The sequence below is a fragment of the Trichomycterus rosablanca genome, chromosome 7, assembly GCF_030014385.1.
Source record: "Trichomycterus rosablanca isolate fTriRos1 chromosome 7, fTriRos1.hap1, whole genome shotgun sequence".
Taxonomy (NCBI): Eukaryota; Metazoa; Chordata; class Actinopteri; order Siluriformes; family Trichomycteridae; genus Trichomycterus; species Trichomycterus rosablanca.
This window is the reverse complement of record NC_085994.1, coordinates 21,443,873-21,466,273: the sequence shown is the minus strand read 5'-3', so window position 1 is coordinate 21,466,273 and position 22,401 is coordinate 21,443,873. Positions and strand designations below refer to the sequence as shown.

General features: G+C 40.3%; 1 protein-coding gene across 1 annotated transcript in view; it reads left to right on the top strand.

Annotated features, from left to right (window-relative positions):
- Nucleotides 1–2,343, top strand: part of tafa5l (TAFA chemokine like family member 5, like) — a 119,063-nt gene extending 116,720 nt beyond the window's left edge. The window contains exon 5 of the mRNA XM_062999137.1: nt 1,360–2,343. The gene's annotated coding sequence lies outside the window, so the exon portion shown is untranslated. The remainder of the gene's footprint in view (nt 1–1,359) is intronic.
- Nucleotides 2,344–22,401: the final 20,058 nt, after the last annotated feature.

The window sequence follows — 22,401 nt, the reverse complement described above, 5'->3', positions numbered from 1 at the left end:
CGTCTTTTGAAGACAGCGAGAGACTCAGATGGCAGACAGTGGAAGTTCGTTTCACCACTTGGGTGCAAGTACAGAGAAGATCCTTGATGCTTGTCTTCCTTGAGTTCTGGGTGGAGGATCAAGTCAAGCGAGACTAGTGGCACGAGGATGCGTGGTATAGAGCGGGGTTTTATTAGACCTCGAAGGTAGCTTGGAGCCGGTCCATTTTTGGCTTTGTAGGCGGGCATCAGTGTTTTAAACTGAATGCGTGCAGCTACAGGAAGCCAGTGAAGAGAACGCAGCAGTGGGGTGATGTGGCAGTGTTTAGGTTGTTTAAAAACCAGACGAGCAGCTGCATTTCGAATGAGTTTCAAAAGTTTAATAGTGGACATAGGAGCACTGCAGTAGTCCAGCAGTGAGATTACAAGTGATTGGACAAGAATCTAAGTGGCTTTAACAGAGAGAAATGGCCGAATCTTCCTGATGTTGTAGAGGAGGATCCGGCACGATCTTGTCATGTTGGCTACATGAGAAGAGAAGGTCAGCTGGTTATCAAGGACGACACCAAGGTTTCTTACATTATCAGACGGTCTGATCTGGGAATCATCAGGAGAAATTACTAGGACCTGGGTTGGAGATTAAGTTTTAGATGATGAGCTGACATCCATTATGAGATATCTTGCAGGCATGCTGAGATGCAAGCTTAGACTTGTGTGTCTGAAGGAGGAAAAGACAGGATGAGTTTAGTATCATCTGCATAGGAGTGGTAAGAGAAGCCATGGGAGGCTATGCTCTTACCCACAGAGAGCGGGTGTAGATAGAGAATAGAAGTGGGCCAAGTACAGAGCCCTGAGGAACACCAGTTGAAAGAGTGCATGGAGGGGATATAGATAAAGGTTGGAGAGAGTGGACAAGAGAATGCTGTGAGAGGTCAAGAAGAATGAGGACCGATGACAGTTTGGCTGCTTTGGCTGCATGAAGCTTCTCAGTAACAGCCACAAGAGCTGTTTCTGTGGAGTGTGCTGCCTTGAAGCCAGACTGATACGGATCATGGAGGTCATTCTGAGTGAGAAAGAGAGATAGTTGGTTGTAGACAGCACGTTATACACAACATGCAGTTCATGTGATGTAGCATTAAAAATAAACAAAGCATTCTTACTTTTCTAGACTCTTCTAATGTAAAAGAAAAAAAACACAGTGGGTGATGAAATTTCATTGTGCACCACATGAAAACAAAATAAGCAAGAAGATCAATGAAAATGTAAATTCAACCCAAGAAAAAAGACATGTGGCTGAAAACAGCACGCTGCCTGTTTCTTTGATCATAACAGACGGTGTGTTTTTCAGCCATTCTCATGATCTTTCTGTCTCTTTGCACAGGTCTATTGACATTCTCGTGAACGTCACAGACCAGAAGTCATCGATCAGACCAGCACATCGAATCCATCTTTAAGCACCCTGGAGCTGAAGAACTCACCCACCAATCAACCAGCCTGTTACCCACCACCAGACACATCTGATTTTAACTTTACAGGAGCCAAAACATTAGACATGGACAATCAAGCATCACTGAGATCACATCTAGTGTCCATGATGCTGGGTTTATGATTGGCAAATGGACTGTAAGACCCATAAATCTGTGAAAAACTGGGGTTTAGCTTTCTTACAAAGCTGAAGAATGGAAGAAATTGTTAGCTTTTTGTTTACAGAATCTTTGGATATCAAACAAGCTAGCTTTAAATGCAGAATTAGAAAAAAAAAAAACCTTTCAGACTAAAGAATGATTAAGATTGCTTTGATGTCCTTTAGTACCTGACGACCTGAAGAGGCAGTTTGGATTACAGAAGTTGGCACGGACTGTAAGAGTAAAATGTAATCTCAATAGGACTGAAAGCATTTTTAAGGATCTGCATTTTTTTCAGCACCTGATGACCCCGAAGGTGCAGGCATGGATTTTAGAAGTATAATGTCATCATGTTTGTAAGGCTCCAGCATCCCCAGGACTTGTTGACCACCCAGATACTCTTTCAGATCCACAGACAAATCCACAGCTTTTTTTGGACTCTTGCATTTTTATGATGCTGGGAAACCATACTGTAGGGCACACCATAAATAAATGGATCATGGACACCAATATGTGGTGGAATAAAATTTCCATTTCATCCTATAGATTTCACAACCTCTTTCCCGTTGTCAAAAATTGTATTGGATTGTGTTGACATTTTCAAGACATCTACCCAGCTGCTGGTCTTGCTTTTAAGCATCTTCAGAATTGAATATATTCTTATTACAGATGCTGCAAGACGACCAGATGTGAAATGTGAAAGGAAAATAGATAGAAAATAAAGGACCTCTGTGTGTATACTTGTGTGTATTACAGTGACACATGCAAATGGGTCAGATTGCATCGGCCTTCTGTTGTTTTGCCATCCATCATGTAGATTTTTACCCCTCCAGTGTCCAAGGAGCTAGAAACAAGAAATGATTTCTCGGCATATTGTTAGTTAAGTGGCCAGAAAAGATGATAAGGCAGAGCAAACAGTCTTGCATATAAAAGAAGTTCCTTGATGGACATTAGGATAGTATGCTGCAGGGTCTGGCAAGCCTAGAAAGCAGGCGGAAAGAAAATGGCCACTTTCACTGAACAGTAGGTTAGTAATTTATCAGTCTGGAGGGGTAGGCAGAGCTCCTTCAGTTGTGAATTTTAATGGTGTTTTATGGTTCCTAATAAAGTCTGTTATGCTTCTGGCAAATATGCAGAGCACAACATCCCTCGCTTCCAATTACTGCGAAACTCAAGGAGATTCTTCAACCATTCATCACGCTCTACAGTTCTCAGAAATAACAGCAGAAAATCTCCTTTTTTGTTTTGCTTTCCTGCTTTAAACCTTTATTATACTTTGTCATAATGCATAGATCTAAAGCGAGGCAAGAACACCGCACACACAAACAATTTGTAATCTAAAATCGATTTATACTCTTATTTCATTTAAACAAGTGTAGATGGAAAGATCTTTTATTAGTTGCTCTGTTTGAGATAAGGCTGAGAAAACAGCCTATAGACCTTTGTCAATGAGGATTTATTGAAGACTATTGAAGAGATTTGCTGCATTGAAGCAAAACAAGCTTAATGAACCAATACTATTAAAGATACAGAATCTTTACATTTAGGACCCATTAACCAAGTACAGTGGTACCTTGTAACTCGACGTCCCCTAAACTCGAAATATTAGAAACTGGATGCACTTCGGGGAGAAATTTGTACCCTTAAACTTGATTTTCCCTTTAAGTCGACGTGTTCAGCCTTAACTTTTTTTTTTTCATTTAATTTTAAATGAACAATGAACAGCCGCATTGTTCAGCGCTTGGCTTGAGCCGTGCAGTGAAACGTCATCGAAGTGTAAATATGAGACAAATAACAATCAAATCCACTCTGTGTTTAGCTGTACAGTACTTTCCTCACTGTATTACTTATAAACTTGTGTTATAGCACGGGTGGGGGGGTTGGGGGTAAAAAAAATTACGTTACTTTTACGTAACTTAATGTATTAAAAGAACGACACAGGAACACTAAACCTCTCTTAATTGTTACTGCTCATAAGTTCTCTCCTCTAAAAAAGCGGAAAAGTGCAAAAGTTATTTTGTCGCTTCTTATGTGAATGTGCCTTTACTGAACGGAATAAGGTATTCCAAGAGTAAGCATCTCCACAATTAGGAAGCTTAAGAAAACAATAAAGAAGTAAAGGTAAAGTGCAGGTTTTATTGTATTTTTATATTAATTTTTAACTTTTTCAATTATATTTCAGTGTCTTATATTATATTTGTGTTATTTTCAGTGTGTAAGTGTCAAAAACAACCCCATTCTTTCACATTAGCCTAAAATATATGCAGTTCTATGGGACCATGGAACACATTAACAGGTTTCCCATACATCCTTTTTAGAAAAAATGCATTGAAACTCAACCCCTTTTTAAACTAAACGCCAGTACCAAACCAATTAAAGTCAAGTTTCAAGGTACCACTGTACCAAGCTCAACTTGCTTTAAATATTCAAGTTTGTACTCTGTCGATTCTGAGCTAGTTTGAGGAAGACAAATGTAGCCAAGCAAATCTTAATGGAGAATATTTCATTAAATTTTTACTTTTTATCTTAAATCATCTGCAAGAAAAAGCCAGGAGAATAGACCAATGACAGTGCTGTCTTTAACATGCAAATCCCAAGAATTTAAGTTATGACAAAATGAAAGCTCTGATTAATTAAAAAAAAACACAATCAATATACCAGAGTTCTTAAAGGCTGTTGTAAACTAACACCGTAATGTCATTGGTCTACTACACGTTTACCATTTTTTTATTTGAAGAAAGTTCTAAAGCTCTGGCTTTACAAATGATTTACTAATGTAAAGAATAGCCAAACATTACTGTACCTGTTTAATTAAATAGGGGTTGAGGATTAGGGTTTTAATACCAGGTTTGTTTTCACACAGTTAAATTCCTCACAAAGCATAGACTTACTGCACAAATATAGCACTGTGTCTAATCATTTATGGAATGTCAAAATATTTGCCAAATCAGGAACTAATGGTTATTCATTTAATACCCTGTAGCAGCTGCTTCATTCTGATCAAGGTCATGCTGGTACCTACCATGAACTACACAGATCAGCCAAAACATTAAAACCACCTACTGGTTTCTACACACTCTGTCCATTTTATCAGCTCCACTTACCATATAGAAGCACTTTGTAGTTCTACAATTACTGACTGTAGTCCATCTGTTTCTTTACATGCTTTCTAGCCTGCTTTCACCCTGTTCTTCAATGGTCAGGACCCCCACAGGGCCACCACAGAGCAGGTATTATTTAGGTGGTGGATGATTCTCAGCACTGCAGTGACACTCACATGGTGGTGGTGTGTTAGTGTGTGTTGTGCTGGTATGAGTGGATCAGACACGGCAGTGCTGCTGGAGTTTTTAAATACCATGTCCACTCACTGTCCACTCTATTAGACACTCCTACCTAGTTGATCCACATTGTAGATGTAAAGTCAGAGACGATCACTCACTCATCTATTGCTGCTGTTTGAGTTGGTCATCTTCTAGACTTTCATCAGTGGTCACAGGACGCTGCCCACGGGGCGCTGTTGGCTGGATATATTTTTGGTTGGTGGACTATTCTCAGTCCAGCAGTGACAGTGAGGTGTTTAAAAACTCCATCAGCGCTGCTGTGTCTGATCTACTCATAGCACAACACACACTAACACACCACCACCATGTCAGTGTCACAGCAGTGCTGAGAATGATCCACCACCCAAATAATACCTACTCTGTAGTGGTCCTGGGAAAGTCCTGACCATTGAAGAACAGGGTGATACCTGTTCTGCAAAGCATGCAGAGAAACAGATGGACTACAGTTAGTAATTGTAGAACTATGATGTGCTCCTATATGGTAAGTGGAGCTGATAAAATGGACAGTGAGTAGAAACAAAGAGGTGGTTTTAATGTTATGGCTGATCAGTGTAGATTCAATTAATGCGGTTACTGTGGAGGACACACCAATTTGAGTATTTTTTGTTCAGGATGTTTATTAAATTTAAATGGATGTACAATTTCAAAATGACTATATACATTCAGTCTAAATACTCACTACTGTAAAATAAAGGTGTTAAATCAAAAAGGAATCATTTCCTTAGTAGATGTAGTAGACCAAGATTTGTGGTCTTGCTGGATCAATTTTGATGAGTGCGTTATGGTCTTTAAATTGTAATAATTTTTGCTACTGTTCTTTTGAAAAATTAGAACATACTTAAAGTTGTTTGGTTTAGACTAACAGAGGGGCTCAAACTGCAGATAATTTTGATACTGGTGATAAATATTTTACACAGTGCAAAACCCTTCTGTGTATGAGGCTGCACATGCTCATTCAAGGTTGACTGGTCTGACAAATCCTGTTTTCTTCTAGATCATGTGGATGGTTTGGCATGTGTGCATCATACACCAGAGAAAGAGCAATGTTGGATGATCCACCTCGCAAAGTACAGAAGGTTGGACCTGCTGGTAATGTTCCAGTACCACATACCACGGGACCACTTCAGATGTCTTGTGGAGACGAAGTCTCATTGGTGACAGCTGTTTTGAAGGCAAATTAGGCAGAGGGCCATAATGTTTTGGCATATTAGTGTATACTGGCAGAAGGAAATCACCGGCTGTTGTCAAAATAATCACAAATGTGGAATTGAAAGGACATAACATTAAAACCACCTCCTTGTTTCTACACTCACTGTCCATTTTATCAGCTCCACTTATCATATAGAAGCACTGTGAAGTTCTGCAATTACTGACTGTAGTCCATCTATTTTTCTACATACCTTTTTAGCCTGCTTTCACCCTGTTCTTCAATGGTCAGGACCCCCACAGGACCACCACAGAGCAGGTATTATTTAGGTGGTGGATCATTCTCAGCACTGCATTGACACTGGGGGTTTTGTGTTAGTGTGTGTTGTGCTTATTTGATTGGATCAGACACAGCAGTGCTGCTGGAGTTTTTAAATACCGTGTCCACTCACTGTCCACTCTATTAGACACTCCTACCTGGTTGGTCCACCTTGTAGATGTAAAGTCAGAGACGATCGCTCATCTATTGCTGCTGTTTGAGTTGGTCATCTTCTAGACTTTCATCCGTGGTCACAGGACGCTGCCCACGGGGCGCTGTTGGCTGGATATTTTTGGTTGGTGGACTATTCTCGGTCCAGCAGTGACAGTGAGGTGTTTAAAAGCTCCATCTGCATTGCTGTGTCTTATCCACTCATACCAGCACAACACACACTAACACACCACCACCATGTCAGTGTCACAGCAGTGCTGAGAATGATCCACCACCCAAATAATACCTACTCTGTGGTGCCTGTGAGGGTCCTGACCATTGAAGAACAGCATGAAAAGGGGCTAACAAAGCATCCAGAGAAACAGATGGACTATAGTCAGTAATTGTAGAACTACAAAGTGCTTCTATATGGTAAGTGGAGCTGATAAAATGGTCAGTGAGTGTAGAAACAAGAAGGTGGTTTTAATGTTATGGCTGATCAGTGTATAAAATATAACGTAACATAAATATGACTGTTCCAGTAACTGTGCCCCTGCACTTAAAGTCTGGTTTATAAATACATGGTTTGACACGTTTGGTGTGAAGAAACTGCACAAAGCAATAACTGCAATCCATTTAAGTACCTTCAGAAGAATCGTAACATTGATTACAAGCCTAACCTTCTAGTCGAACATAATTTTCTGAGCTCACAAATGGGCACAAATCCCACCTGAACACACACACACACACACACACAATGGAAAGTCACAGAAGAAAGAACTGCAAAAATCCCAATACTTCCATGACATTCATGTCCCTCCCTGACTTCAACTGTATATTCTACTACACCTGTTAAGCTGTTTCCAGTTGGCTTCTTTAATATGAACTGAAACCCCTAATGTGAACCTAGTACAGGGATTACATTTACACCTGACATCCAATGAAAATCCAATCACAATGTGAGTCTGACCTCCTTCAGAGATTCTACTGGCTTATCCCATCCTATCATATTGCCGTCAGAATCCATGATCCATGCTGTGTGATTTTATTATATATTTTCTGATAGAATATCCAGCTCCAGATCACGTCTGAATGGACTGGAGCCTCAGATTTATAATTTATCATCCATCAGTAGCCTACAGACAACTCTTTTAAAGACCCAAGAGACCGCAGTCCTATTTCATTCAGACACTGCCATCTGTTCCGGTGTCATCCTGCTGTCATATTTATGTACACATTTCCTCATCCTAAGCACTGCTTGGCTTTATGGAATCAATAGCACTTCAACATCAATCCAGGAGCCAGACATCGGCACACGGGTCTCGTTATGGTTGATGTTTGGACTTTACTGCCTTTTCATATGAAGCTTCAGTGCTTTATATGATTTATCCAGCACATAACTGATGCATCAGTCATCAGCATAGACTTATTTTATGTGGCTATAATAGGCTACAACCTTTTATAAAGGCTATCCTCGGCCTGATTACCTGAATACCTGCCAGTCTTATCCCACAACCTTTGGTTTTCAGGAACTCAAGTCGGTAAATGATAAGAGCATTTTTGTACTACAGCTACCAAAGGCACGCTTTCTGTTTTCTTTGCTGATGCTGGTTTTCTGATTTCTGCAATTCACTGGTGGACTGAGTAGCTGTTTAAGTTGTATTATTGTTTCATACCAAATCTGTCCCTTTGTTTTTCTGTGATTTTCTTGGTAATTGCATTAAGTGGAATGCAGTGTTTCTGACCCCATAATGCAGTCACCAGCTGTCAGTTGTTCTCTTAAATTTGGTTTATTACATTCTTTTTTTTTTTTTCTCATTATTAATGAAAAACCTGTATGTGTATTTTCAGCCACAGTTCACCTGGTGCCTCTGCCACAAGTCACTCTCCACTAGGAGACAGTTGTGAATTCATGCCAAAGGTGTTCAGTTGTTTTGAGTCCAAGGTTTTGTGCAGGCCTGATATTAAAAAGTTAAAAAAAAGATTTATAAAATTTAGTCTAGTAAAGTGCTTAAAGGGTTACCTCTCAAAATTTGTTTATTACTAATAAGGTGGAAATATCTGGAAAACGATATGAACCAGAATTGTTGCAACTATGTGATTAGAGCAGGAGCTTTCTAAGCTGGCTTGTTTACTTTCCAACTGTCATTCACATTACAGACATGCCCCCAAGAGCCTTCTACTTAATGCCCATATTTACTGTTCACAAATAAAATCATGGTTGACTGGCTTGCTAAATAACTAGCATCTAAAGATACTACAGCAACTGGGGAAAACAGTAAAAAAAATCTTTTTATTTATCCTTTAACTACTAAAGACTTGACATGACTACCCCATGTCAAAACGTAATATGACAAATTACTTTCAGGTTGCTAATTACAATTTTTTTATGCATTTTCTCCCTTTTTCTCCAAACTTTTAGCGTGTCCAGTTTTTACCTAATTGCAGAACTATTCCTTTCTACTGGAGTTGACCCCCGCTCCGATTGTGAAGAGCAAACTGACACTCACCCCCTCCGACACGTGATCAGTACCGACTGCCTCTTTTCATATGCAGACCAGCCTTGTGTACGGAGAGCCACACCCTGATCAGCATTATTCCCCAACTCTGCACGGGCGCCATCAATCAGCCAGCAGAGGTCACAATTGCACCAGTTATGAGGAACCCTGTTTCGGCTTACCAACCCTGTGAAAGACAGCCAATCTTTGTTCATGTGGCCGCCCAGCCCAGCCGGATAGCAGAGCTTACTTCTCAAGATTTGATTTACTATTACTAATAAGGTAAAATATCTGGAAAATGATATGAACCAGAATTGTTGCAACTATGTGATTACAGCAAGAGCTTTATAAGCTGGCTTGTTCGTAAGAGCATTTCACTTAATGCCCACATTTACTGTTCTCAAATGAAATCATGGTTGACTGGCTTGTTAAATCACTAGCATCTAAAGATACTTTAGTAGCTGGGAAAACACTTTAATAGTTACACTTTTAGTTACACTTTAACTACTAAAGACTTAGTTCTACCCCATGTTGCTTAAAAATAAATGTCAAAATGTAATATGACTTGTGCAGCAGTAAAATACGCTAACACACCAGAGCTGGGATTTCAAATACACTGAATCTCAGCTCTGCCATCCGTCTGGGCTGGGCGGCCACATGAACAACGTTTGGCTGTTGTTCATCCAGAAAGGGAGCCGGATAGGGACCTCATAACTGATGCAATTACGACCTCTGCTGGCTGATTGATGGAGCCTGCACAGAGTAGAGGAATAATGCTATCAGGGTGTGGCTCTCCGTACACAAGGCTGATCCACATATGAACTTGCCTCGTGCAGGTGAAAAGATGTAGTCTGCTACTGCTCACATGTTGGACAGTTCGCTCTCCACAATCGGGGCAGAGGTCAGCACTAGTAGAGAGGAAGCATTAGGCAATTGGGTAAAAATTGGATGTGCTAAAAATCGAGAAAAAAAGAGAAAATGCATTAAAAAAATTTAATATGATGAATTACTTTCAGGTGGCTAATTACAAAAGTTATGATAATTACATAAAATATTTAAAGGTCTTGTGGTTGTAAATGACCCTGTTCAATATCACCTTAAATGGCAAATAGTGGGTGTTACTGCTTTGCGCCCAGTGATTCTGAGTAAGCCGGACCCATCAAAATAAAAAATAAAAATAAAGTGAAATGAAAACAATTTTAAACTCTAAATACAGAATATAGAGAGAGAATATAGAGTCATTTTGAGAAACTTTTACCCCACATGTAGAATCCATGAAACTAGACTGAATTCTAAAAACATTTCTACACGCTTCAGTGCTTAACTTCACTCTGAATAGCACCCATGGTTGGCAACTTATCCCATCATGACTTCCAATGTGTCAGACTTTATCTCAGAAACTTGCAAGTGCTGGCCAAAATCATTCTCTTCTGTTGAAATGCAAATCTTAACGTTCTGGCACAAACTTGGTCATTTTCAAAGCTCAAAAAGTATCCAGCTGATTCCAGTATGCTGCTCTAACAGCAGGTCATTCGGCTCTGGAGTCCATGTGTAACACCAGCTGTGGAAGTGCACATTTGTGATGATGGAGATTGCTTCTTAATGTCCTCTGAGCTACAATGGATGTGACCAGAATGTACATGGATGGACTGTCATTAGATACAAGCTGCATTTCAGCAGGAAGCTGCATTGCCTTTAATATAAAATGTCACAGAGGAACTTCACAGTCTAATTCCTGACTGAGACGTAATGAAGTTAAAATGTTATGTCAGCTTGATCAGCCTTTGCTATAGATGCAGAGCTGATGAGTTCAGAGAGATACACTTTTTAAGCAAAATACCACAGAGAAATAAAGCTTGAAGCAAGCATTACATACACATTTACAGCATTTAGCAGATGCTTTTATGCAACTTACAGTACTGTGACAGTATATTTTTGTCTAAGCAATTAAGGGTTGAGGGCCTTGCTCAAGGGCCCAACAGTGGCAACCTGGCAGAGGTGGGGCTTGAACAGCGACCTTTTGATTACTAGTCCAGCACCTTAACCTCTAAGCTACAACTGCCTAGGCTACACATTGCTGTGTCTTATCCACTCATACCAGCACAGCACACACTAACACACCACCACCATGTCAGTGTCACTGCAGTGCTGAGAATCATCTACCACCCAAATAATACCTGCTCTGTGGTGGTCCTGGGAGAGTCCTGACCATTAAAGAACTTAAACAACTGGGTTCAAACCTTAACACCGGTTACTGTGACTTTGCTATTGTTTCCTATGGAGTGAAGTGGTGCCATATAACTTGCCCCTGTGCTTCCATGGGCGACATGCCCCATGTACTATTGCCATGTTGACTTGTGTTTTTGACCGATTAAAAAGCTGTTTCATTTATAGCATACACCTAGTACTGAGTGGAATAGACCTGGCAGCAACGCAAGCTGTAACATCCCTGATCCAACAATGCCCCTATCCGCCATCCAATCTCAGACAAATTATAAAATCATGTACCAAAGTATATTGGCAAAAAGAATGAGAAACTTATACCACAAACAAACTCTACGAGATCCACCCTACCATAAAAACTGATAGAGCGCAATACCCCAAACAACCATGGGAACAAAGTATCTACACAAGATGCCGCATAGGACACACCAAATCCCATACTTACCTGCTAAAAGGAGACCAGGCCCTCGCTTGCTTTCTCTGTGAATCAAGAACTTCCATCAAACACCATCAGAACAAAATTCTACCATACAGACAACTACAAGGAAATCTTCACCTCAGTACCCCTCACCCCCAAATCTGCTTAAATTCTTGGAAGTGCCAGCACTTAAAAACAACATATAAGTTATGAAAAAATAATTAAACTCATAGACACACAAACACCCTAACCACTATACACACAAATGTAAAGACGTTTAAAGACAAACAAACTAAGTGGAATGGGTGCTACACAGCAATATCCAATAAGTTTTTGGGTCCTAAGTTCCTGGATTCAGTACTTGTCTTCAGTCCAGGCTTTAGTAAAGTATACAGAGCACTATACACTCTACTAAAAACCTTTGAGATAAATATGAACATCTACTGTAAGCTGGAATGGAAAGTGAAAGTTGCTAATAGTAATATTTTTTTTGGTTAGAGAGGATTGCTGACTTTAATTGGCACTGTCTCTTTCTGTCACTCTCAGATCCTCTCACAGGGATTTCTGACCTATAAGAGTTGCCACTGGCATATGGGCTCTGTGCATCAGGAGACAACCGTTTGCCCTTAAGCCTACACACACACACATACACACATACAAATAATGTGTTACTGTTGCTTGTGAGGGGAATGAAACTTGAAACGTTCTTGGGGGAAAACCTTACAGACTCATGTGGTCATTTCAGATTTACTTTATTTTATAAGAACAGCAACTACTGCATTTTTTAAAGCATCCTCATATATATATATATATATATATGTATGTACAGTGTATCACAAAAGTGAGTACACCCCTCACATTTCTGCAAATATTTCATTATATCTTTTCATGGGACAACACTATAGACATGAAACTTGGATATAACTTAGAGTAGTCAGTGTACAACTTGTATAGCAGTGTAGATTTACTGTCTTCTGTAAATAACTCAACACACAGCCATTAATGTCTAAATAGCTGGCAACATAAGTGAGTACACCCCACAGTGAAGATGTCCAAATTGTGCCCAAATGTGTCGTTGTCCCTCCCTGGTGTCATGTGTCAAGGTCCCAGGTGTAAATGGGGAGCAGGGCTGTTAAATTAGGTGTTTTGGGTACAATTCTCTCATACTGGCCACTGGATATTCAACATGGCACCTCATGGCAAAGAACTCTCTGAGGATGTGAGAAATAGAATTGTTGCTCTCCACAAAGATGGCCTGGGCTATAAGAAGATTGCTAACACCCTGAAACTGAGCTACAGCATGGTGGCCAAGGTCATACAGCGGTTTTCCAGGACAGGTTCCACTCGGAACAGGCTTCGCCAGGGTCGAGCAAAGAAGTTGAGTCCACGTGTTCGGCGTCATATCCAGAGGTTGGCTTTAAAAAATAGACACATGAGTGCTGCCAGCATTGCTGCAGAGGTTGAAGACGTGGGAGGTCAGCCTGTCAGTGCTCAGACCATACGCCGCACACTGCATCAACTCGGTCTGCATGGTCGTCATCCCAGAAGGAAGCTGACGCACAAGAAAGCCCGCAAACAGTTTGCTGAAGACAAGCAGTCCAAGAACATGGATTACTGGAATGCCCTGTGGTCTGACGAGACCAAGATAAACTTGTTTGGCTCAGATGGTGTCCAGCATGTGTGGCGGTGCCCTGGTGAGAAGTACCAAGACAACTGTATCTTGCCTACAGTCAAGCATGGTGGTGGTAGCATCATGGTCTTGGGCTGCATGAGTGTTGCTGGCACTGGGGAGCTGCAGTTCATTGAGGGAAACATGAATTCCAACATGTACTGTGACATTCTGAAACAGAGCATGATCCCCTCCCTTCGAAAACTGGGCCTAATGGCAGTTTTCCAACAGGATAACGACCCCAAACACAACCTCCAAGATGACAACTGCCTTGCTGAGGAAGCTGAAGGTAAAGGTGATGGACTAAACCCAATTGAGCACCTGTGGCGCATCCTCAAGTGGAAGGTGGAGGAGTTCAAGGTGTCTAACATCCACCAGCTCCGTGATGTCATCATGGAGGAGTGGAAGAGGATTCCAGTAGCAACCTGTGCAGCTCTGGTGAATTCCATGCCCAGGAGGGTTAAGGCAGTGCTGGATAATAATGGTGGTCACACAAAATATTGACACTTTGGGCACAATTTGGACATGTTCACTGTGGGGTGTACTCACTTATGTTGCCAGCTATTTAGACATTAATGGCTGTGTGTTGAGTTATTTTCAGAAGACAGTAAATCTACACTGCTATACAAGTTATACACTGACTACTCTAAGTTATATCCAAGTTTTATTTCTATAGTGTTGTCCCATGAAAAGATATAATAAAATATTTGCAGAAATGTGAGGGGTGTACTCACTTTTGTGATACACTGTATATACAGTATATGTATGTATATATATATATATATATATTTTTTTTACGCATTTTCTCCCCTTTTAGCGTGTCCAATTGCTCGATTGCATCATGCTTTCTCTCCACCAATGCCAATCCCTGCTCTGATTGAGGAGAACAAAGCTAACCCACGACCCCTCCGACACGTGGGCAGCATGACGTATGCATTTTATCACCTGCACTTTGACGGGTGTAGTGCAGCTCAGCGTTGTGTATGGAGAGACACACCCTGAGAGCACTCTTTTCTCATCTCTGTGCAGGCGCCATCAATCAGCCAGCAGAGGTCTTAATTGCACCAGTCATGGGAGAGAGACCCCATCAGGCTTAGTCCTGCCCATATCTGAACAACAGGCCAATCGTTGTTCATGTGGCCGCTCAGCCTTAGCCGGCAGGCAGAGCTGAGATTTGATACAATGTATTCGAGATCCCAGCTCTGGTTCCAGCGTGTGTTTTTACAGCTGCACCACATTTACATTTACATTTTCATTTAGCAGACGCTTTTATCCAAAGTGACTTACATTACAGTTACAGTATACAGTGTGAGCAATTGAGGGTTAAGGGCCTTGCTCAAGGGCCCAACAGCAGCAAACTGACAGTGGTGGGGCTTGAACCAGCGACCTTCTGGTTACTAGTCCAGTACCTTAACCACTAGGCTACTGCTTGCCCTAGGTGCCACATGAGTGGCCAAGCGTCCTTTTTTAGTATGCATTGCTTACCTAAGGAAAACATGGCACCAGGATGCACTATGTGAAGAAAGCAAGCCGGCGGAGGCAGTGTGATGCTCTGGGCAATGTTCTGCTGGGAAACCTTGGGTCCTGCCATCCATGTGGATGTTACTTTGACATGTACCACCTACCTAAGCATTAGGCAGACCATGTACACCCTTTCATGGAAACGGTATTCCCTGATGGCTGTGGCCACTTTCAGCAGGATAATGCGCCCTGCAACAAAGCAAAAATGGTTCAGGAATGGTTTGAGGAGCACAAGAACAAGTTTGAGGTGTTGACTTGGCCTCCAAATTCCCCAGGTCTCAATCCAATCGAGCATCTGTGGGATGTGCAGGACAAACAAGTCAGTTTCATGGAGGCCCCACCTCACAACTCAGAGGAGTTAAAGGATCTGCTGCTGACATCTTGGTGCCAGGTACCACAGCACACCTTTTATGTTTTTGTTCACTTTTAATTAGTTTTCTTTACAAAAATCACAGTTTTCTGTTTTAATTTGCATTTTGCGTACTGTCCACATCTCTTGGGAGCATTTTCAAAACCTTTACCAGACATCATTTTCTCTTCACTATGAATGTATTTTGGTGCTAACTACATATCTTTATAGCACAGGGCACAATGGCTAAACTTGCCTCAGGATACATCTCGAAACACATTTCAGTAAAAGTATAAATGTTGTGTTTAATGTTGTTTTTCTTCTCCAGGGTACATGGTCATCTGTGTACTGAAAAGCCAATTTGGATTGTTTTATGTTGCTAAATTACTTTTCCCTGTTTCGTGCCAGTTGTATTTTGATGCCATCTCATCCTACCATAGCCTCAGAAACTGAGATGAAACAGCAATTTGATAAAAGATTTGTCAAAGTAACCTTTTTTTAACAGTTTTTACTCTTACATAGTCAATTTAATAAGAGTAATGTTAATCTGGCAATTTGTGAGCTGTCAGAGTGATATAAATATTCATTTAGAATTTGTTTTTGCATACTATCTGTATATAGAGAAAGTAGGCATGAACTTGAAAAGACAATATACTAGTCAATACTCATCGTCTGATGTGGTCGTCTGATTCTCCTATTCATCTTGCACCATATATTCTCAAAAGAAGGCAGATCTGCTGGCAGGCCAGCCAAGGATGCATTCTGTGTCTGCAAAGCCACACTGTTGTAGCATGTACAGAATGAGGCATCAGCTTGCTGAAATAACCAAATAACCATCTGTCAATGAGGCATTGACAGAATGCCTCATTCTGTCAACCTGGAAAAGACGTCGCCTTGATGATAGTATATGTCTCTGCGTCAACGGTACCTTCACACAAATGCAAATCTAAACTGTGAACTCATCTGACTACAGTACATGTTTTCATTGTCATTTGGACCATCTGAGATGAGCATAGGCCCAGAGAACGCTTTGTGCAGCAACAGACTGTGTTAAGTAATATTGGTTTTCTGAAGTACTCCTGAGCTCATTCAGCTATATTTATCACAGTAGCATGATGGTTTGTCAGGCAGTGCCATCTGAGAGCTCAAAGGTCACACATTCACCAGTTCTCTCCAGATATACTGAATCTTTTCACAATATTATGAACAGTAGATGGTGAAAGACCAATCTTGCATTGAGAAATGTTCTCTTTGAAATTATGAAATTAATTGGTAATGTACATGGTTTTAAAATGGGATGTCCAAGAAGTTCATGGTTAGGTGTCCACATGTTTTTGACCATATAATATACACCAATCAGCCATAACATTAAAACCACCTCCTTGTTTCTACACACATTGTCCATTTTATCGGCTTCACTTACCATACAGGAGCACTTTGTAGTTCTACAATTACTGACTGTAGTCCATCTGTTTCTCTGCATGCTTTGTTAGCCCGTTTTTTAATGCTGTTCTTCAATGGTCAGGACTCTCTCAGGACCACCACAGAGCAGGTATTATTTGGGTGGTGGATCATTGTAAGCACTGCAGTGACACTGACATGGTGGTGGTGTGTTAGTGTGTGTTGTGCTGGTATGAGTGGATCAGACAGAAATGCTGATGGAGGTTTGAGGAGAACGAGACTGACCCACGCCCCCTCTGAGTGCAGTAGCCGACTGCATCTTTTCACCTGCATGAGGTGAGTTCATATGCGGATCAGCTTTGTGTACGGAGAGCCACACCCTGATTAACGTATTATTATTCGACTCTTGTGCAGGCACCATCAATCAGCCAGCAGAGGTCGTAATTGCATCATTTGTGAGGTCCCTATGCGGCTCCCATCCTGTATAAACAACAGCCAATTGTTGTTCATGTAGGCACCCAGCCCAGCCGGATGGCAGAGCTGAGTTTCGAAACGAGTTTGAAATGTCAGCTCTGGTGCGCTAGCGTGTTTTACCTTTTCACTAATTAACCTTTTCACTTCTAATAAATGAAGAAAAACACATTTTAGATGTTGAAGTATCAAAAAGCTTTTAAATTGTCACTGTCTGATTATTCTCTCATCAGTGTTTTTTACAGGTACATGTGATTTGGGACTTAGGTTTCTGGCTGAATGAACAATGTTTGATCAGTACAGCATAAAAGCAAATGTTAACCACTTTCTCTACTTCTTCTCATTCCTGTATGCTATGCCCAAAAGGGATGTTCCAAATCCCAGATCTTACCAAAGCAAACCATCCACTTGTCACATATCTTTGCTGATTCACTTTTACAAAACTGTGCATCAATCATTAAAAGCGCTCATCTGTGAATGGTCTCCAAAAAAATCAGTCCACTGATCCTTATCCAAGCTGTTCTGATGTTCTGGATCACTAATTATTAATTACAGTGATGATTCTATGGAGACCTGAGGAGGGGTTTAGGATGACGACAGGTTCTGCTGCCCATTGATGCATATCACTGCCTCTTTACTATGCTTATACATTCACAAGACCTGTGTATATCTTATTCATTCATTCATTCATTTATTCATTCACTCATTTTTGCCCAACACTACATCCAGATCAGCTTGTCTCTTACTGGAAGCCATTAAAAAGAGTGCAGCAGTCATGTGTTTTAGCAACACTGTAGATTAAAATCGGGCATGCTGCTGTGTTTTGAATGAGTTGCAGAGGTGTAACGGTGGATATGAAAAGACTTGCCAGTAGGGTGTTGCAGAAGTCCAGGCGCTTTATAACAAGAGACTAGACAGCAATCTGGCAACTTCCATATAGAGGAATAACTGAATTATTTTGATGTTGTAAAGTATGATGATTGGATTATATTATTGGATTATAGGCAATATGAGCTGAGAAAGATAGCTGGTTTTTCAGAACAATGCCAATCTTTTAGATAGTGTAAATTAAGTGTACTTAGTGACAATGACAAGATCTTGACTTTCATGGTTGTAGTCTGTAGTGTAAATAAAACAACTGCTTTCATATTTAGGGGCCGCAACAGCAAATCAGTCAGCCAGACTTAACACGCTGACAAGTGCATTTCCCAATGGCTACTCTAACCCCTGGACATTATGCATGTCCGTGCAGATGCACAACCGCCGGATGGCATTGCTGAGATTCCTACCCGGAGCTCAGTTGTAGTGGGCTAGTACCAATTTAATAGCACTGTATTCACCTCGCAGCAGGGTGCCCTTCTTGGTGTGTTGAGGTGAAACCAATCATTAGTGTAGAACTACAACAGAAAACAAAGTGGTTCACAACCCAAAGAGTCAAATCAATTTTGTGCAGTACCCAATATTACCAGTGCCAAACGAACAGCTACAGTTAACACAGCTCAGTTGTGCTCTCCTGCTGTTAATATCACACTTGTGATTTTGCCAGTCTGTGTGCCCTCCTTAACCTCACAATCGACTGGCTTCTTATTGTATTATTATTGTTTGATTCCAGATTAGAACAGAAGCTGCTAGCACTTTTTCTGAAGTGAGTCACCATTGAGAAGTACTTAAGATATATGTCCAAAAGTGTGTGGAGACCTGATTATGAGCTTTTTGGGCATTTTATTTCATAAGAATGGTCATTAATATGGAGTTGCCAAAACCCAGATTTTGTATTGTGGGATTTCTACAACATTTGTCTGTAGGAATGTGTTCCCATTTAGTAAAAAAGAACAAAAAGACTTGGCTTAGTGTTCCAATTTGGTTGGTCATGATGGAACAGGTAACAGCCTTTTAAGATTGGAAGCATACTGTTGTTTCTTACATTTACTTTGACTTTTATTTCACAATCATCTGTTGCCATCACCTGTTTGGAATCACATCACTATTTAGTTTTTTCACCTCATTACTAGCCCTAAATTGCCCCTGTCCCAACTTATTTTTGGAACGTGTTGCAGGCCTGAAATGCAGGAATGGATGTTTATTAGTACATTAAATGAAGTTGACCAGACAAAACATGAAATATCTCAGGTTCATCCTGTCTGCAATCAAATAAAAGTCAATGTAAGAAACTCTGTGTTTTTTATTATTTGCATTTTTCATGCTGTCCCAACTTTTTCTGATTTGAAAATGTTCAATGCTATTCATTAATTGACCGGATGCTTTGTCTTTGAACAGGCAAATCATTTGTTTTCAGTATTGATTTTTTTAAAAGCAGTCTCCATTGTTTAACATCATTTTCTGAAAGAGAATAAACCTATTTTAATACAAGTTCAAACTTCTCAATCCTGCTGGTCGATATGCTGTAATTGACTTTTTGAATGCCTAGCTTGTTGACATATGCCCATCCCTCTCTTTTGGGTGAACTGAGAGCCACAGCTCGGCCAACAGGAGGGACCCAAATGTCAGGCAAATGTCAGAAACTCATTTTGAAAATGATGTGGTTGGGAGGGATGGAGAATATTTGTTTTCTGGCAGGCCTGTACGATTTCTCAATTCTATTATTTGAGCTAAAGAAAATCCTTGCAAGCTAATCTTACACATGACTAAAAATGGAGAAAAGTTTTACACAAAATCGGCTATTATACTTATATTACTATATAATTATATTTACAAGTACAGTATAAGTACAGTATATATTAGAAATAAATCAGCGACACCCAGTTAACACATGCCATAAACATTAATATTGTCATAGAAAACTAAGGTGATATGATAAATTAAAACAAAGATTACAGTTGACTGGATTGGAAAATGTATTGGCTCGATCGTGGGTTTTCACAGCAGTGGAATAGCTGAAGAACAAGGATGAGAGCTGTGCCCCTCCTTTTATACTGTTCTATCCATATCACACTGGGTGTTGGACTTTGGAACCTCCATTCTGTGCTAACTGTTGTTTCTTATCTGTTTACAGATACGACCTCTGCTAGCTGATTGATGGCGCCTGTGCAGAGTCGAGGGATAATGCGTTGATCAGGGTGTGTCTCTCCGTACACAAAGCTGATCCACATATGAACTCGCCTCGTGCAGGTGAAAAGATGCAGTCGGTACTGCACACGTGTTGGAGTGGGCGTGTGTCAGTTGCGGCGCTCCTTAGTCAAGAGTGGAGGTTAGCATTGGTAGCGTAATGCAATTGGCCAACTGGACACACTAAAAAACGGTCAGGAGAAAAAGGGGAGAAAACGCATAAATAAAAAAAAAACAAATAATAAAACTTAATATTTAGGGGAAATAATTGTAAATGACACCAAAAAAATTGGGGCAGTAGTAGCTCTGTAGTTAAGGTACTAATCTAGTAATTAGAAGGTTGCTGGTTCAAGCCCCACCACCTTCTTGCCACTGTTGCCCCAATCAAGGCTCTTAACACTTAATTGCTCAAATTGTGTTGCGTCGTAATTGTAAGTCACTTTTGATTAAAAGTGTCTGCTAAACGTTGCCAGTGTAAATGTAAAAATTAGGTTAAACACCTGAGTAAAGCAGCAGTAGTTTATGGCATGTTTGGAGACCAAAAATTGATGTATGTAATTAGAGATTTTCTTTCCTTTTCTTACATATAAACCCATTCTAATTTATTTTCCACTGTGCACTGTTTTCTTAAATCCCCTGATCAGTTGTGTACACTGATGCATCTCTGATGCTGACTGATGAGACTGTTCAGTCTGCCTGAACACAAGTCTTATAAGAAAAAAAAATTGCACCTTGGAGAGAAAAAAAATCCAGGATACAAGAAGCTGAGATATTGTTTTTGGATTTTGATTTGAAGGAAGAAGATTAAAAAGAAAATGTAATAAGTTGTTGCTTTCAGATTTCTGCATCAGTGCATTGTTAAAATATCGCCAGTCATCAGAAATGTCACAATCTCTTTCACTAAAGTCTAAAAATTTCAGACCTTGTTACTGTAGTGTAGGCGGTTCTGTCTTTCTCCAGTCGTAGATCTGCAGAGAAAATCATGTAGGAAATGCATGTACTTTAAAACCACTGATGGAACAAAAATTGGATTTTGGATCTTAATGCTAGGAACTTACATTTCTAGGCAACACTACATTTATTTTCCTCCTGCAGAGGGTGGATTGGCTGCTCTAAAGTGCCTTTACTTTACTTTGAGTAAGTGAGCACATTTGTAAGTCTGAAATGCCGTGTTATATATTGGCACAATGTATTTACAGTGGTACCTTGTAACTCAACGTCCCTTAAGCTCAAAATCTTTGAAACTCAACGCCCTTCGTCAAGAAATTTGTATCCTTAAACTCAACATTTCCCTTAAACTGAACATGTTCAGTTTGTTTTTGAAAAATGTATTTATTTAATTTCAAATGAACAGTAAATACTCGCTTTGTATAGTGCTCGGCTTGAGCGGTGCGGTAATACGTCAAAGTGCGCATATGAGACGAATCTGTATTTGTGTGGAATAACCATCAGATTCACTCTGAAAGCGTCCACATGTATCTGTGTTTAGCTGGATTTTCCTCACTGTTTCACTTTTAAACTTGTGTTACAGCTTGGGGTTCTGAAAAATTGTACGAATCAGCTTTTTATTTCACTGTTTTTATATTATATTTGTGTTATTTTCAGTGTATAAGTGTCAAAAACAACCACATTATTTTACATATGCCTTAGTCTACATTTGCAAGTCTACGGGACCATGGAACACATTAACACGTTTCCCATACATCCTTATGGGGAAAAAATACCTTGATACTCAATGCCTTTTAAACTCAACGCCAGTCCCAGAACCAATTGAGGTTGAGTTTCAAGGTACAACTGTATTTATTTCTTCATTTACTTATTTCTTATTTATGGGTGGCACGGTGGCTCAGTGGGTAGCACTGTCGCCTCACAGCAAGAAGGTCCTGAGTTCGATCTCCAGGTGGAGCGGCCCTGGTCCTTTCTGTGTGGAGTTTGCATGTTCTCCCCGTGTCTGCGAGGGTTTCCTTCGGGAGCTCTGGTTTTCTCCAACAGTCCAAAGACATGCAAGTGAAGTGAATTAAAGATACAAAATTGTCCATGACTGTGTTTGACATTAAACTTGTGAACTGATGAATCTTGTGTAACCAGTGATTACCTGTTCTGTCATGAATGTAACCAAAGTGTGTAAATCATGACGTTAAAATCTTTTTAAAGCTATGACAGCTAGTAGTCAAGTCAACTTTATTTATATAGCGCTTTTTACAACAGACATTGTCTCAAAGCAAC